A 16,539-nucleotide genomic window follows, 5' to 3' on the forward strand; every position below is an offset into this window, starting at 1 on the left:
CATTCTATTATTTTAGCTCCCTTATCAAAGATTAGATGGCTATAGGTCTGTGGGATCATTTCTGTATTTTTAATTGTATTCCATTGTTCCTGAGTTTTGTTCTTATGCCAATACCAAGCTGTTTTGATTACTAAGGCTTTATAGTAGAGTTTGAAATTTGGTATTGATATTCCTCCAGCAGTGTTCTTTCAGTTGAGAAGTGTTTTTACTATTCGGGATCTTTTATTGTTCCACATGAATTTTTGGATTGCCACTTCTATTTCCGTGAAGAATGAGGTTGGAATTTTGATAGGTATCGCGTTGAATTTGTAGAGAGCCTTGGGAAGTATCGCCATTTTCACGATGTTAATCTTTCCAATCCAGGAGCATGGGAGGTTTTGCCATTTTCTAAGTTCTGTTTCGATTTCCTTTTTCAAGATTTTGAAGTTTTCATCATAGAGGTCCTTCACTTCTTTGGTAACATTAATTCCTAGGTATTTTATTTTTTGTGGGGCTATTACAAAAGGAGTTGCTTTACTAATTTTAGCCACACTTTTCTCATTGTTGACATACAGAAAAGCTATTGATTTGGGGGGGTTTATTTTATATCCTGCTACTTTGCCAAAGTTTTGAATCAGCTTGAGTAATTTTGGAGTGGAGTCTATGAGATTCTTTAAATATAAGATCATGTCATCTGCAAAGAGGGAGAGTTTTATTTCTTCTTTCCCTATTTGGATCCCCTTTATCTCTGCATCTTGTCTTATTGCTGTAGCTAGGCATTCTAATACTAGATTGAAGAGAAGTGGAGAGAGTGGACATCTTTGTCTTGTTCCTTATTTAAGAGGAAATGCCTTTAGTTTTTCACCATTAAGTATAATGCTGGCTGTAGGTTTGTCATATACAGCCTTTAGTATATTGAGGAATGATCCATGGATTCCTAACTTTTCCAAAACTTCCATCATAAAGGGGTCTTGGATCTTGTCGAATGTTTTTTCTGCATCTATTGAGATAACCATGTGGTTCTTATTCTTGTTCCTGTTGATGTGATGAATAATCTTAATTAATTTGCGTATATTGAACCAGCTTTGCATCCCTGAAATGAATCCTGTTTGATCGTGGTGTATGATTTTTTGGATGAATTGTTGAAGTCGGTTGGCCAAAATTTTGTTGAGAACTTTTGCATCAATGTTCATCAAAGAAATGGGTCTATAGTTCTCTTTCTTTGATGAGTCCCTGTCTGGTTTTGGGATGAGGGTTATGCTGGATTCATAGAATGTGCTCAGTACTGAACTTTCTCTTTCAATTTCATTGAAGAGTTGGAGGAGTATTGGTGTGAGCTCTGCTTTGAACTTCTTTTAAAATTCCGCTGTAAAACCATCTGGTCTTGGACTTTTCTTAGATGGGAGGTCTCTTATTGCTGTTTCTATTTCAATGCTTGATATGGGCCTGTTAAGGTGGTTTAACTCATGTTGGTTTAGTTTTGGCATGTCAATATTTGCTAGGAAAATGTCCATTTCTGTCAAGTTCTCAAACTTATTAGCATAAAGTGTTGAGAAGTATTCCCTTATAATGTTCTGAATCTTGGTTGTTTCCGTGGTGATGTTTCCATTCTCATCTCTGTGTTTATTTATTTGGGTGTGTTCTCTTCTTTTTTCTGATAAGATTTGCTAAGGGTCTGTCAATTTTGTTAATTTTTTCGAAGAACCAAGTCTTTGTTTTGTTGATTCTTTCTATAGTTTTTTTTTGGATTCTAATTCATTTAATTCTGATTAAATTTTAATTATTTCTTTCAGTCTACTGGATTGAGGTATATCTTGCTGCTCTTTCTCAAGGAGGTTTAGCTGTGTCATTAAATTGTTGGTTTCAGATCTCTCCAATTTGTTGATGTAGCTCAGAGCTATAAACTTGCCACTGAGTACTGCCTTTGCTGTGTCCCAGAGGAGCTGGTCATTTATGTGTTCATTTTTGTTGAATAGCATGAACATTTGAATTTCCTTTCTAATCTCTTCCCTGACGTACTCGTGATTCAGCAGTGTGTTGTTTAGCGTCCTTGTGATACCGGATTTTCTTTGGTGGATTTTGGTGTTGAGTTCTAATTTTATTCCCTTGTGGTCAGAGAGAATGCAAGGTATAACTTCAATGTTTCTGAATTTAGACAGGTTTGTTTTGTGGCTTAAAATGTGGTCTATTTTAGAAAATGTTCCATGTCCTGCTGCGAAAAATGTGTATTCTGATGCTTCTGGGTGAAATGTTCGGTAAATGTCTGTTAAGTCTAGGTGATCTATGCAGCTGTTTAGATCTGCGGTTTCTCTGTTGAGTTTTTGCCGAGTTGATCTATCTAGTGGGGAGACTGGTGTGTTAAAATCCCCAACATTTAATGTCTTTGGATCTATATGGGATTTGAGGGAAAGTAGTGTTTCTTTGATAAATTTGGGTGCTCCATTGTTTGGCGAATAGATATTTAGAATTCTAATATCCTCCTGAAGGAGAGATCCCTTAATTAATATGTGGCGAACTTCTTTATATCTTCTCACGAATTTTAATTTGAAGTCTATTTTATCTGATATTAGGATTGCAACTCCCGCCTGTTTATGGGGGTCGTTTATTTGGTAAATTTTGCTCCAGTCTTTCACATTGAAAATGTGTTTGTTTTTAAGGGCAAGATGTGACTCTTGAAGGCAGCAGATAGAAGGATTTGTTTTTTAATCCAACTAGACAGTCTATGTTGCTTAATTGGAGAGATAAGTCCGTTAATGTTAAGAGATAGGACTGACAGGTATTTGGGAGTTCCTGCCATGTTTTCCACCTTCTTGGGGGTTGCGAAACCTAGGTTCTTCCTATGGTTCTTGGATTCTCAGTTTGGGTGCTGTTTCTTGGCCTTTATTTTGGTCTCGTTGGTTTTCTATGTGTAGGACATCTTTAAAAATCTTTTGTAGGGCTGGTTTGTTGGAGATGTATTGTTCCAGTTTTTCTACGCTATGGAAGGTTTTTATTTGGCCTTCAGTTATGAAGGAGAGTTTAGCTGGGTACAGTATTCTTGGTTGCTAGTTGTTTATTGTTAGGGCATGGCATACATCATTCCAGGCTCTTCTTGCTTTAATTGTCTCTGCTGAGAAATGTGAGGTGATTCTAATTGGTTTCCCTTTATTGGTGATTAATCTTTTCTCCTTGACAGCTTTAAGGATCTTTTCCTTCATCTGAGTTGATCCATTTTGGATTATAATGTGACAGTGGGATGTCTCATCTTGTTCGGGCCTATTTGGGGTTCTAAAAGCTTCTTGAATCTGAATAGGCCTATCTTTTTGCACGTTTGGGAAGTTCTCTGTTAGGATCCTGTTGAACAAATGTCCTAGAACATTAACTTTTGTTTTTAGGTGCTCCTCTACACCCATTATCCTTAGGTTATGCCTTCTGATGGTGTCTTCCAAGTGTTGGATAGATCTATCATATTTCTTGGACTTGTCTTGGATGGTTGCATGTTCTTTCTCTATAATATGTAGGCTGTCTTCAATCCCTGAAATTCGATCTTCTGCATGGTCTAACCTGCTGTCAAATCTTTCTACTTTGTTTTTTTTTTTATCTCTTTTCCTTCTAATTGGTCAGCTTTGATGGCTTCAAATTCTTTGTTGAAGGTTTATTTTAGATCTTGTATGAACTTCTTTACTTCTTTAATTTGGTGTTTAGTCTTTATTCTCAAATCACTTAGTTGATTGGTTATGGTTTCCTTGGACTCCAATTCCTTCTGTTCGGTTCCATTCAGGTTTCCCTTTGTGGTCTCCCTGACTTCCTTCAGCTCTTTTTTAATGGATTCCATGAATGCCTTTAATGATCTTTGTGTTTTCTCTTCCTGCTCTCTCAATTCCTGTATTACTCTTTGATTAGCTTCCTCCCGTTCATGGGATTCCTGTAGTTTTCTTTGAGTGTAATCAGCCTGATCATGCCATTCCTGCCTTTCTCTTTGAGTATTCTCAAGCTGCTCACGCAAATCCTGTATCAGTTTTTGAGTAGCTTCTTCACGCTTATGATATTCCTCTATAAACTTTTGGATTGCCTCCTCTCTCTCCCTATCACGCTCATACAGAGTCCTTTGTATGTTTTCCATCTTTTCATTTATCATGTTTACCAGCAGTGTTTGTAGAACTATTTGGGAACTCTCCTCTGGATTATTCATTATCTGTTCTGCTTGGGACAAATGATAATTTACCTTATTACAAAATGATACATAATCCAGTCACCATTGAAGTTACATTTCATCTGCCCCTCCACATGTTACCACTTAATATATTTTAGGTAATTCTTTAACTAATTCATTCCTTCTTTAGTTAAATACTAATACTAGAACTTGAACTCAGGGCCTAGTTCTGTCCCAGAATTTGTTATGTTTTTGTTTTAGTTTTCTCAAGGCTAGCATTTTTTTGCTTGTACCACAGCTCCATTTCTAGCTTTTGCTGGTTACTTTCAAACCAGAATCTAATGGACTTTTTTCCTTGTTCTGGTTTCAAACCACAATCATCAGATTTCGTGTTTCTGATTAGCTAGGAATAAAGACATGAGCCACCAGTGTAGCTCCTACTTTTTCCTATACTTATCTATTGCACATACTTAGATAGCAATTTAATATTGAGAGTATAGAAGCAAGATCTATAGTGATTATATTGTTCTGTCAGAAATTCAAGTTAGTATTGTACATTTCTTCTTAAGACCATACACAAAAAATAATTAAGAAGAAATCTGATGATGATGATGATGATGATGATGATGATGATGATGATGATGTGTGTGTGTGTGTGTGTGTGTGTGTGTGTGTGTGTGTGTGTGTGTGTGTGTGTGTCTGTACTGTTGGAATATGTTTCACATATAAGCACTGTGCAGGGGTGTCCATATATTCACAGTAATTGCGTGAATATCTGCCTTGAGCTACCATCTCATGGACAATGTCTAAGTGTCCAATCTAGGCTTCTTGATGAAGAGGGGAATACTCATCGTCATCCCTAGTATTCATAGGAGTGGCCTTTTTGGAATGTAGTCTCCACACTGTAGTAAGCGGCAAGAAAAGCACTCTACCACTGAGCCACTTTCCCAGCCCAAGGATTAAGATTCTTGTTTGTAATTTGGTCAAAGCTATGTCTCTTTATGTACGCTACTAAAAATGTATTTACTAATTTCAAGTAAATACATAAATTCTATTTCCATCTCTTTTAACAAATAAAAAATAAAATTGTTTGCTTTGTAAATGGATCAGAAGCATGGAATTTTTGCTAGCTAGGTCATTGCACATATGTATCTCTCTTCCTCTCTCTCTTTCATGATTCTCATAGACAATACGGTTGTTCCATAATTATCCTAATTTATTTTGCTTTTATATTTTTGGTTGCATCATTTCACTTTCTGCTCTATCATTTCCCAAATCAGCACACATAAACAGATCCACAGAAGTGGTTCTGTGGCTCAAGTGGTAGAGCACTTGCCTTGATTTGAAGAGCTCAAGGACGGTGCCCAAGCCCAGATTACAGGTCCCACAACTAATTTTTTTAAAAAAAGAATCTAAATCCTTGATAATTCTTGGAACAGATCTGACTGAAATCAGTTGAATCACACTTTTCCTGCACAATGAAAGGAAAGGTCCAGGCTAGGAAAGCAGCTAGAGAAGGCAGGCAGAATGTATGTGTGACAAAACTTTGTGGAAAATGGTACAGAGGATTACTTACTGGAGATCCACTTGCACGGAAAGCATGATGCTGAACTATTACTTGCTGATTCTGAACTATTGCTTTGATCATTATATTCTCCAAGAAGAACAAATGAAATTTAATTGATATCAAAGGACTACTAATACATGTTGTCTCCTCATTAAGCATCTTCAATCATCAAAATCACCTGAAGACAATAGATAGGCCTACTTTTTTTTTTTTTTTTGGTCCGGTCTTGGGGCCTGAACTCTGGCCTGGGCATTGTCCCTCACCTCTTCAGCTCAAGGCTAGCGCTCTACCACTTGAGCCACAGCGCCACTTCTGACTTTTTTCTTTTTGCTTATGTGGTGCTGAGGAATCAAACCCAGGGCCTCTGGCATGCAAGGCAAGCGCTTTACCACTGAGCCACCTTCCCAGCCCAGGCCTACTTTTTTAGATGGAAACAAGTGTTTTTTTTTAAAAAAACAAGAATTTAGGTAGTCATACAAAGGACTTCTATTTTACTACTGAATTATACATTTTTTTCTAATGTTGGTTACAAATAAATAATGGATCTATTAGAAAGCTGTTAAAGCTCATATATTGAATAGTAATTTCTCTTACACTATATCTTGGTATTTCCCAAATCATTTACGTAGTAGGCTTTGTTTCTTATTTTCTCCTTCCTAGAATAAGCTGCACATGAAGACACCACTGGCCCTCATTTTCAGTCTGTGCATTTGAATACGGAGGAAAATCTTTCCTCTGCTCTCTATCAATTCACTACTCTCCAGTTAGAATAATTTAAAATAGGAAAAATGGAAAAAGAGAAAATAAATCATGGTGAAAAAACATGCAGAAAATTCACCGGATTTTTCTGACCATTTCAACCAACGTGAACTATTGGGGAAATACATGGACACCTCATTCCCACTGGTACTCAAAGTCTCTGGTTAGGCAATTGTGATGAAGACAAGGAACAAGATGAAAACGTGAGGAAGGTATCAATTGCAAGAAAATACTGGAGAAGTATCCATGCAAATTTCTTCTTTGGGATGCTGAAATTAATCGGCTTACTACAGTGCCGAGACTACTTGCCAAAAAGGCCACTCATATGTATACTAGAAATGAGGTAAGTATATCCCTCTTCATCGGGAAGCCTAGAGTGGACATTTAGACATTGTCCATGAGTTGGTAGCTCCAGGCAGATATTCATGCAAGAATTCTGAATGGCTTGGCACCACTGCACAGTGCGTATATGTGAAATAATACCAGAATTGATTCTTTCGTACTTAATCATGATGCAGATACCAATCCCCAAACTAAGGGCCTCTTGACCCCCTTAAATATTGTTTCTTGGGATAGAAATAGCAAAGATACGCTGTATCTCCTTCTGTTGAAACATGATATCAAACCGGGATTGAAGAACAACTTGGAAGAAATTGCATTTGATATTGCCAAAAGCACAAGTATGTATCACTACCTATTTGAAGTTGTGGAAGGCTGTACAAATTGTTCTCCTACGTAGTAATGGTTTGGTTAAGTTTCTTAAATTTCAAAAGTGCCAGTCCATCCTTTGTGGCCCAACAAAATATTTTCATAGTACAAAACAACAGCAATATCTTAATTTAAAAATTTATGGATTCCATGGTATTCTTCCACGTGAATTGCCTGACTTTGATGTCAAAATGTATTCAAGAGTTGTTTGTATGTATCTATAATGATTTCTGCAGAGTTTGTGATTTTTTTAATTTTATCATATCTGTTGAAAAGAATAGTATAAAAATTAAAGATATTCCTGGTGCTTGTCTGAAAAAAGTATCTATGTTTGTATAAAGTCCATAATCTATTTCATTGTCTTCTAGATATAATACTTTGAAGTCTACATTGTTTTATAAAATATAGGTTCATTAATAAATGTGTCCTTTCAGATTATATTCCATATAGGAAAAGTTTAAGATTCCTTTTTCCTAAGTCCTTATATTATTTTATTTCTGTGGTATAAAAAGGTAATATTATCTAATTTCAAGTTTTGTAAAGGTTATGCTATGTAAGGGCCTTTCGAAGGTGAAGGTTTAATACACTGATGTCAAACTAACCTTTAATTCTATGAATTACAGGTTTTGTTATGCTTGTATTTTTGTAATCAACTTTTTCAAAACTGTTTTTCATTTCTTGCATTTTAAGAATGAAAAATATGGAATAATTCACAAATTTTCATACCATCCTTGTGCAAGTGCTATGTTAATCTCTGTATTGTTGTAATTTGTGTAGACTTGCTGCTGAAGCATGGACTATCCTCTTAATTTAAGTACTTAACGATGTAACCTTTATACAGGCATATATCCTTGGTTGCCTATTTGTAACAAGGAACCATTATTGTTCCTAAATATGCTATTGATCTTATTTCTATAAATTTCTATGTATAGTGGAAAAAACTTTTATTGTTTGGTTGATTGCTCACATTTGCAATTTTTTGTCAGTGACTATTTTGTCATTTTCATTTTAAATTTGACCATATTTTGAAGCCTTCATAGCTAAGTCCAAAGGTAATGGCTTTTCAAGTACTTATTTATCAACTGAGTTAGCTTTGTGGAGCTAATGGATTCAAAGTAAGCCTTGCTTAAAAGCTACTTCTAAACTTCTGCAGGTTAAAATTTCCTAAATGAGGTCTCAGTGGTACAAATGTCTTTCTGACCCTTTACCCTTCTTCCATGTAGGAACAGACCAACCAGAATATCTTACCCTGACAGCATAGATTGTCTTACTGGAACAAAACTAATCTTAGTTACAAGGGTTCATAGAGAGATGAACACTTCAGACCTAATTGTTCAGAATAGAAGGTATTTTATCAAAATATAATTGTTAATTATTCCTATCATTTCAAAAGTAGCTAAAGCCAAGAAGGTGGAAAAAATGTTCATATTCATGTTTACCTAATATCCTGGCCTGTCTACCATCCAACCAGGCAGGAACTTATACTACTGACTTTCTATCACCAAATATTTCCATAGCTCCTGGAGAAGTCCATATGCTTTTCCTCGATATTAGGCCTTAAATTGGTAATGTTTTAATCAAAGTGTTTCCTCTTGCCTCCAGGCTGTAAATTTACAAATGGTAAAGTTTTAGGTCTAACTCTACCAAAAACTGAGGTAGAGATAATGGAATAATACTTTAAAACAGAGTTGCCTTTGATAACCTAACCACAACGGAACATTGCTTAACAATTTCTTATATTACATATACTTATATATTTCATATTTATATTTGCTGATCTTAAATTTCACACAGTGAATCTTACTAGAATTCATTGATAATTTGACAAATAAATTGAAAATTATTCCCATAGATTGGAACATAAAGAATTAGGTTTAGAATATATATTAGAATATAAAAAGTATCAATGCAATGTCTTCGGTATAAATTTGTGATACCTTCTAAGTGTTCTTGGTCTTCTGAATTCACATAGTAAAAAAAAAAAAAAAAGCAGTATTGTTTTCCTCTAAGCTAGAAGAGATGTTACACTGCTGATATGTTTATTGTGTTAACTCGCTAGTCCCAAAGTGTTTTTTTTTCCATATTTCTGAAGCATTCTTACTGATTATACCCAAATTTTGCTGATATGATGCCTAAAAGCTATTATTCTTATGCAGTACCCATGGGTCTGAGGATATCAGGTCCCAGTTACCTGCATCATCAGATAACATGGGCAAACCTTCTCACCTTGGCCCATGCAACATGCTAAGAGAAAGTAATTGAAGACCCATCTCAATTTCTCATTTCCTATAATATTTCAGGGCCCCAATTCCTTGCAGGAATTAGCAGTAAGCAATTGTGAAATGTAAGGCAACTTAAAATGAAAGATGAGCTCACAAAATACGACAGAAAGTACTGTAGTTCAAACTTTCAATTTAAAGATGACCAGCCCATATGAGTAAACAAAATCCCAAATGTCACAAGATTATTTTTAATACGCCTCTCCTAATGATGAATGGAAGATTTCAGTCCAGCATAAGTAGGCCAAAAAATAATTCCTGAATGTTAGATCCATAATTGTTCTACCAAGTCTAGGAAAACTTGACTTAGAGTTCAAATATAATTTCAAAAAACATTAATTGAGAAGACCCTTAGTACTTCAAAACACTGGTACTTCAGTAAAACTTGGTCTGTAGTCTAAAAATGTTGTCATTCTCAAACCAATGATAACCTACATTTAATCTCTTGAAAGTATATTCCTTTGCAAATAAACTTTTTAAAATCATATACACCAAAATAACACTTGACAAGTAGATGATAGTGACATTAAGTTTTTCAAGTGTAGGAATCAAGTTACAATAGAGTTGATTTGTTTACCCAGCACTAATGCCAAATAAGTTCAACCATTCATTAAAGTGTAGAAATAGTATCTCCCACCATTTGCAATGTTCAGTAGGTGCCTTCCAGAAATGTGTTAAATACATCAGCCTCCCATAATTCAAACCCAAATATTAGCTAATAAAGTAAATTTCATCATATAATAAGGTACATTTTAAAAAGTCACTAATAGTTGCCTTATCATGTGTTGCCTTATCATATATTTTCCGTATCTGTCTAACATAGTAAGAAATATGACTTAAAGTCTTGAATATGGGTACTGATCAGAGATGTGACAAACATAAAATCTGTCTTCTATTGTTATCATATTCCTTTACAGTAGTAAATTTTAGTTTTCTTCTTTTTCCAAAAATTATAGGTAGTAGAAAATATCATCCCATGTACAATAAAATAAATCACACACCATTGTACAAAGCCATTTATAAAAACTGGTATTTAGCTATAAATTCTAAGTGATTTTTTAACTTTCTTGTTGACTAAAGATTAATCTTCCAAAACGATGAGAATAAAATCATGTCTAGGTGCTTCACGTCTCCAGTCTTGCAAATTGTTATTGCAGATGAATGAATTATGGAAATATAAGCTGACATCATTTCAAGTATATGTGGGATTGAAACTCCATGGAATGTATATAAACCTTTCAAAGTATTAACAGACAGTTTAACAGAACGACTATCAGGAAGTTGAAACCAGAAAGGAATAATAGTAAAGACATAAAATGAATGAAAAATGGAACAAGGGGCAAGTACAGCTAGAATACTCAATGTACACATGTAATAAAGGAAGTCCTAAATCTGAAATAAATCTTGGAGAAAGGCTTGGTTGAGAATGATAGAAGGAGTGACTTTGATCCAGGAGCACTGGACAATTAGGTGGACATATTTAATTGTAACACAAATGCACAACCTTTTGAAATTCAGTTAAAAACACAACTACAAACAAAAACACACAAAAATCACAACCAAACAGCAATCCCTAGAGAGTGTGTATATGAGCTCACAAAATTTTAAGCAGTTAATGAAGGGCAGTCATGGGAAAAGCAAACAAACTGTTCAAAGAGGGCAGTTTGGGGTATGGGAGAATTTGAACAGATTTAAATAGATTGTCAAATGTTATAAATCACCTATATCTACTGCAAATATTTTCTTCTGTGAGTATTCTTTTTTTTAAGGGGGGTCCGGTCGTGGCGCCTGAACTCTGGGCTGGGCGCTGTCCCTCAGCTCTTCAGCTCAAGGCTAACGATCTACCACTTGGGCCACAGCTCCACTTCCGGCTTTTTTCTTTTTGCTTATGTGATGCTGAGGAATCGAAGCTTGTGAAGATAGAATGGGAGAAACAAGGTCAAGAACCCATTACACCACTGGAGAGATAACAGTCCTCTATGGTTTCTCTCATCTTTCTTCACTACTCTTTTCTCATACTTTTATTAAAGTCAAGTGATTTTGAATTACATCTTCCCTTCTTTTTCAGAGAATTACTGTTTAGTAATTAAATGTCAATTCAAAAAATTTGTTGTCTTTTTTCAAAAGAACTTTGAATTTCAATTCCATTGCAACCTTGTTTCACACAGTGAGAGTATATTTCCTGGGTAAGGACAATTCTCAAGGGAATCTACAGGATTTACAGCAAGGTTTGTGAGGCTTGTTTGTTTACTCTGAAAATGAGCCATATTCACCCACATTGCTCCCTCTCAGCTAAGTCTCCACGGAATTCTTTGCATGAAAGCCTATTTTCCCAAACAATTTTAAATGTTCTTAATAGGCTAAGTTGTTAAAAAGTTGGAACAATTAACTTTTACCTGTCATAAATTTTAAAGCTCTTTTGAAATTCCTTTATCAGAATCATGAATTCACCAATCATAATCCCGCTTTTACCATCAAAACGAGTTAACATGTTGTTTTCATGATATAGTATCCATGAAACTACTATTTTCCAGTGCCTTTGTTATGTATATATATGACCATATAAGCTGATACTGAGCAAAATGAACTCCAAGATATGGAAAGAGAAATATTTATTTGCGGTTGTTGTTTTTGATGTACTATGTGATTTTTATTTTCTTTGAGATTTTCCCCTATGGTTTATCCTCTGCTGTGTTTGATTTTGGTACCCTGTGTATTTTGTATACATTTACCTTAATTACGGAAGGGAACAGGAACAAAAAAAATGGTGAGGCAAAGGACAAAGAGCAAACCAATGAAATAGCAATTCTCACAAAACAATAAGTTGGAAATGTACATTACAACGTCTGAGGGGTATTGGGATGAAGGAAAAACTGTGAGAAAAATGAGAGAGGGGATAACAAGTTTGAAAAGTTATGTATTCAGTACCTTCCAATGGCTGTAACCCCAGTGCATATCACTTTCACATTAAATTTAAAAAATAAGCTGATGAAATAAAATTTCACTGTTTTGGTATAGTAAATATTATTCTTTATGTAGTAACTTTTTAAAAATCAGTATTATTTGGCATCTAATTTGAATTAATTACCTCTTCTTTATCAGAGGGTCATCAACTTGAATGATATCCAACTAGACAATTTTTTCACAATTTACTTGCCAATATTTTGAAAATAGAATAAATTCAGTACTTTCTTATACTAAAACAGAAAACAGTTTAATTCTATGGAAACCCATAACTTTTAAAAGTAAATAAGTTGTTAAGAGGACAGAATGTATGTGTTCTTCAAAATTCCTATGACTAATAACTACTCATTTTCAAATTCTGAATATTCCATACCTGAGAGATTCAAAATATACCTGTTTCCATGTTATGTAATTCTGAAATAAATGCATTTTCCAATGGGATGTTACAGACTGAGAAGTGAACAGAAAAAGAGCCACATTCTGATAAAGGATAAAACTATGAAACATGTTATAATTAATTCTTCAAGAGTAAGCAGTTGTTTGTCAGATTAAGCTATTATTTCATGACCATCAATCACAAGATTTATTTCATAAAGTCATCCTAGCACACCAGTTTCCAACTTGTAGGGGGCATCTCAAAATTCCCTTAATTCACATCAAGAATAGCTTATCTCCATTCTGAAAATACACTGCACCTCTGCTAATGTGATGCCCTCCGTGTTCTGGAAAGAACACCACTATAAACTGGGTTGCATCATTTTTCCTCCACTGGTATTCTTTGGCAATATTATTTATATTTATACTTTTTTAAATATCATAGATAATCAGGATGCTAAGATTGTAAGATTACAGTTAAAAGCCTGTGGAAACTCAGGGTCTAGGTTGAAGGGGCAGAATGATGCAGGCTCCGGCCTCAGGATTATCTGAGGACTGTGTTTGAGTATTAGGAAAGCTCTTAGTATGCCGGGCTAGAGAGGGAAAATGTTCTCTCTCCCTATCTCAAAACACATGCCACAGACTCCTGGGAGCTGAGGAAGTAGCTCTTCTGATTGCTTAAGCATAGTTGAACATCTGGTCAAGCATTTTCCTGAGATTGGAGAAGTGGTTTGAGCTTGCTCTAAAATAGTTTAGATAATAATATACAAAGACAGGGCTGGGAAGGTGGCTCACTGGTAGAGTGCTTGCCTTGCATGCTTGAGGCCCTACATTCGATTCCTCAGCACCACATAAGCAAAAAGAAAAAAGCCGGAAGTGGTGATGTCGCTCCAATGGTAGAGCTCTAGCCTTGAGCTGAAGAGCTGAGGGACAGCGCCCAGGCCCAGAGTTAAGGCCCCACGATCAGACTCCCCAAAAATAATAATATACAAAGGCATGTATCTGTTGAAATTTTTGTGTTAATGTCTTCTGACCAAATATTGTCAAAGATCATGCTTGCTTGTCTTTAAATACCCACTAACAATAAAGCATACCATGCAGTGGCAATTGCTGTATGCACTCTGCATCCCCTGTGTCCTGGTGATTTCTTTACCCTTATCCAGGGACTCCAAGGCACTAGATGATACAACTGGCACCCAAACAGGACCCTTCATTGTTGAATTCAGGAAGGGATATTCAGGTAAGTACTTTTAATTACAGGGTGATGGGACAAGTTAAATCTACTCCGTACTTACATATGCTTAAACATTTACTTGCTGCTTTTGGTCTAAATATTTCTTCTTCTGACATAGAAATGTATATTAATGTAGTTAGGGAATGGAATCCTTGGTTCCCCGATGAAGGAACATTAGATGTTGATAATTGGAAACGAGTAAAGAATAATGTCGAAAGAGCTGTTCGAGAAGGGGAAATGATTCCTTTGGTCCATTTGGGCTATTTTACATACCCTTTTTAAAGCTTTGAATGAGGACAGATTAATAGCAGACTTAAAGAAAGAGGCCACGCCTTCTATTGTAGGTTTACAATTGGAATCTGAGGTTGAGGACACAATAGATAGGATGCATTGCAATTAACAGAGAAAAAACAAGAGGTAAAAAAGGCTGAAAAGGAACAAACTGAAAGTGTAAATAAAATGTCTGAGCAAATGGAATTGATTTTATCAAAATTACAACATATGGAGTTGGAAATTAGCAGAGTGAAGGACAACCTGAAAATGTGAAGGTAAAGCAGCCTTCGGCTCCTTCACTTGCCGATGCAATTTTTACAGCATTAATCCCTCACAAAACAGAGGGCTCAGACCGTGAGTTTGATGATGAAATGCCTATTTTTTTCTTATCCTGTAATTCGACCAACCCCTATGAATGGTATATCTCAACCAGCCAGATATGAAGGTGCTGCTGTTGATGATATTGGTAAACTTAAGAAGGCAGTGATGGTGTATGGTCCTTGTAAGGTCAGCTCCAGGATGGCGAGCAAATTCCACCCTCCTTGCAGCAAAGTCTGCACACAGTACCTGCATGACCTAGGCAACTGGGACACCTGGAAGAGGTCACATCTGCATCCACTGAGGTCACATCTGAATTTGATGGGGCCACACCTCCTCTGACCATACCCTAGATAAGGCCTAGCCCAGGCCCAGAGGCACTCTCCCGCTTCTCTTTTCTAGCTCTCTCACTGTTCTTTCCTAGCTCTCTGCTCTCTCTCTCTGTTCTCACTGTTCTTTTCAACCTCTCTGTTCTCTCTTTGCTCTCCCAGTGTTCTTTTCTAGCTCTCTCTGCTCTCTCGCTGCTCTTTTCTAGCTCTCTCTCTTCTCTTTCTTTCCTCTCTCTCTTTCCTCTCTCTTTCCCAGCTCTCTCTTTCCTAGGCCTTTCCGAGCCATGTGGAGTGCCAACCTTGCCTGGTCCCAGCAGGTCTACTGAATAAATCTACCCCTTACCTGAATACCACGTGCATGGTGCTATTCTTACTCAGCTACCTTTTTTTAAAAAAACTAACATAAATGGTGGCATGACTTGGATAAAGGGCTTAAAGTGAGGATAGCTGGGATTTCTCTTTTTTTTCCCCTCTTTTTACTTTTTCTGTTTGTTTTTCCCTTTTGGCTCTGAGGAAAACCCGCAGTTGTGATGGCCTTTTGCGAACCCATCTGTCTGCTGAAGACACAGCGCATTGATACCATTGCTGGCCTTCACATCCACGTCCACACCACTTCTCTACTGTGGTGAGTGAAGCTACTCTTATGATTCTCTGTTGCTCTATCTAGAGGGCTCTGGGGGAAGTTGGGACGCCGCTTCTGCCTCGTCAGCTCTCCTTCACTCACCAGACTGACTCTCCTACTCATTAATGGGGTGCTGCGAATCACGCCTGAGCCGTGAAACCCCATTGAAATGTCTCCTGCACACCCTGGAAAGCCAGAGTGCTTCATTTTTATGCCATTCTCAAATGTAGACAGTTTTTGCTATTGCAATGGTAAATGGTCAGAATTCTGTTTATTTTCAGGCTCTCTTTGCTCTCTCTTGGCCATTCATGTCAAATTTCCTTATCTCTCCCTTTCTTTTTTCTACATTTTGGCTTGTGCCCTGAAGAATGAGATGCAGGCTGGGTCCCAGGGACCTCCTCTAGGCTCTCTCTCAAAGGCTAGCCAATTGTAGTCTTGGTCTATTTGTTCAGGGTGACTTTGCATTTTGTTTTTTTTTTTTCAGAAATTCGCCATCTTGAGTTTGCCATCTTGGCCAAATGGTGGCTTAAGGATTTGGCCCCATCTGGCCCTTAACCTTCCACCAAACTTACTATTCCATTCTGCTATTCTAAGGTGCCTTGCTAACAATTTGCTTTTTCACAGGCCCTGGTAACTGAGGCCCAACCATGTGATGTGCTTTGCTAGCAAAGATGTCTAAAAATTGTTGTCAAAATTTTTGGTTTTGAGTTTTGCCTTTTTTGTTTTGTGTTGTGTATTCTACTGACTACATGGTTTTAAAATACTGGGCATATCTGTGGTAAAGTTCTCATCACATATAATGAGTTTTGTCATTTCAGAATATTTGTTGGCAATTCTTGATAAGCCTTTTTGTTTTGTGTTGTGTATTCTACTGACTACATGGGTCTAAAATACTAGGCATATCTGTGCTGAAATTCTCATCACAGCTAATGAGTTCTGTCATTTCAGAATATTTGTCGGTCAATTCTTGTTAAGAACCAGGTAAGCTCTACTTATTCTA

General features: G+C 36.4%; 1 pseudogene; it reads right to left on the reverse strand.

The window, feature by feature from the left end:
* Nucleotides 1–7,839: 7,839 nt before the first annotated feature.
* Nucleotides 7,840–7,939, reverse strand: LOC138809092 (U6 spliceosomal RNA; annotated as a pseudogene).
* Nucleotides 7,940–16,539: the final 8,600 nt, after the last annotated feature.

Source organism: Dipodomys merriami, unplaced genomic scaffold, assembly GCF_024711535.1.
Source record: "Dipodomys merriami isolate MVZ:Mamm:240054 unplaced genomic scaffold, mDipMer1.0.p SCAF_483, whole genome shotgun sequence".
NCBI classification, from domain to species: domain Eukaryota; kingdom Metazoa; phylum Chordata; class Mammalia; order Rodentia; family Heteromyidae; genus Dipodomys; species Dipodomys merriami.